General features: G+C 29.9%; 1 long non-coding RNA gene across 1 annotated transcript; it reads left to right on the forward strand.

Annotated features, from left to right (window-relative positions):
* The first annotated feature begins 603 nt into the window (after positions 1 to 603).
* On the forward strand, positions 604 to 1255 carry LOC111717224 (uncharacterized). Its single transcript, XR_002768723.1, has 3 exons — positions 604 to 678; positions 793 to 851; positions 1207 to 1255. It is a non-coding gene; the product is annotated as an uncharacterized LOC111717224 (long non-coding RNA).
* Positions 1256 to 1702: the final 447 nt, after the last annotated feature.

Consider the following 1702-nt stretch of genomic DNA (forward strand, 5'->3'; position numbering starts at 1 on the left):
AGGTGAATCTGATGGCAACTACCCTTACTACCCCAACTACCGTCTATATTTCAGAGAGACCCCACTCCCACCCTTGGAGTTGAATCTGATGGCAACTACCCTTACTACCCCAACTACCGTCTGTTTTTTAAAGAGACCCCATCCCCACTCTGTGTTCATTCTATGCGCATGGTATACAATATGGGTATCGATTCCCATGAAATCACATGTTTTAAGCTTGTTTTTGGCATTCATAACACTCTCCGACCTTTACTATGCTCACCACCCACCTTCTGAAGGGTGCACATTTCGCAGTCAAAAATAAGGCATTTTATACATACAGTCATTCATTTGGTGTACAGTCCCGTTTTGCCTCATATTGTCTTTATTTGTACAGTAGTGCTTGCCTTGGCTAGTTGAAATTCGGCCTGGTTCATGAAATGAACTGGAATGTACAATGCCTTCTGTCTTTTTTATAGTGTGTAATCTTTACATTGTAGGTCTGTTTGTTGTTCTCTGTACATAGTACTTTGTACACTTTTTGATATTTTATGTTTCTGGAATCCTGAGTTTAAAGTCCATGTTTACTTACAAGCATTATCTCAGGTTTGAACAGTATAAAAGATTGAATAAGTTTATGTATGTATTAGTGCTTTATAAAGTTTAAAACTTTACTGCTAAACTCAGAAACACTATAAGGTAAAATATTCATTTATCAATTTATTTTAAATAGTTTTTAATGCAAATTATAAGTCAGTTTAAGCAATTAAGAAAAAATTTATAAATCATTTTACTAAACAACATTTCTTTCAGGTATGATTCTTTCGATTGTATCTATTCTTTTTGCTGGATATATGGCCTCCTGTAGCAGGGTAAGTTTTTATATTAATTCAAACCTTATCCTGCTATTTATAGGCAAAACCGAGATGGAATTTAAAGAATTTGAGCCGCGGTTTAAATCAGCTAAAACCCGGTTTAAATTTTGCGCCGGCTTAAATCTTGAAACATTTGATACAATTTTAAGTGGAACCAACCATATTTAAGCTGCGGCTTATATTTAAACCGCCACTCAAATTCTTTAGATTCGGCCACAGTATGCTTTATTTAATGACAGTGTGAAAACGATTTCACTCGATAATAAATCTTACAGCTTTCTTTCTATTTTCATATTTGTAATTATAAGCTAGGTTTTAATTGTGATTTTGTTTATATTGGTATTTATTGTAGGGATCTGTTTCTGCAGAAACAACTGCTGTACTTCTAGGAGGTATTTATGGTAAGTTTTTATTATTTTATTCTTATTCAATAAAGAAACCAAAATATACACTTCTGCAGAACACATGATATCTGTTCATTTAATTCTATATAAACATTAACATTTAAAATTGTTTTATTTCAAATATATAAATTAGATTATTATGATTGAATCAAAATTGTTTAACAAATATTATGATTAATATAAAGAAACTCACCATAGATTTATTTTCAGTGGAAACTTTCAACTTTAAAAAAAAATCTAATTTTAATTTTTATTTTAAATCTAAATTATATTTTTACATTATCTAGAATATATGATAAAATATAATTATAATATGTAAGTTTTTATGATCGCAAATAATGTTTTATAAATATTTACTGAAATATTTCAGCAAGACAAAAACATTAATGAATCATATTAAAATTATATTTATATAGGTGGGAAAACTGAATCATATCCCTGTGA

This window comes from Eurytemora carolleeae, unplaced genomic scaffold (genome assembly GCF_000591075.1).
Source record: "Eurytemora carolleeae unplaced genomic scaffold, Eaff_2.0 scaffold2216, whole genome shotgun sequence".
NCBI classification, from domain to species: Eukaryota; Metazoa; Arthropoda; class Copepoda; order Calanoida; family Temoridae; genus Eurytemora; species Eurytemora carolleeae.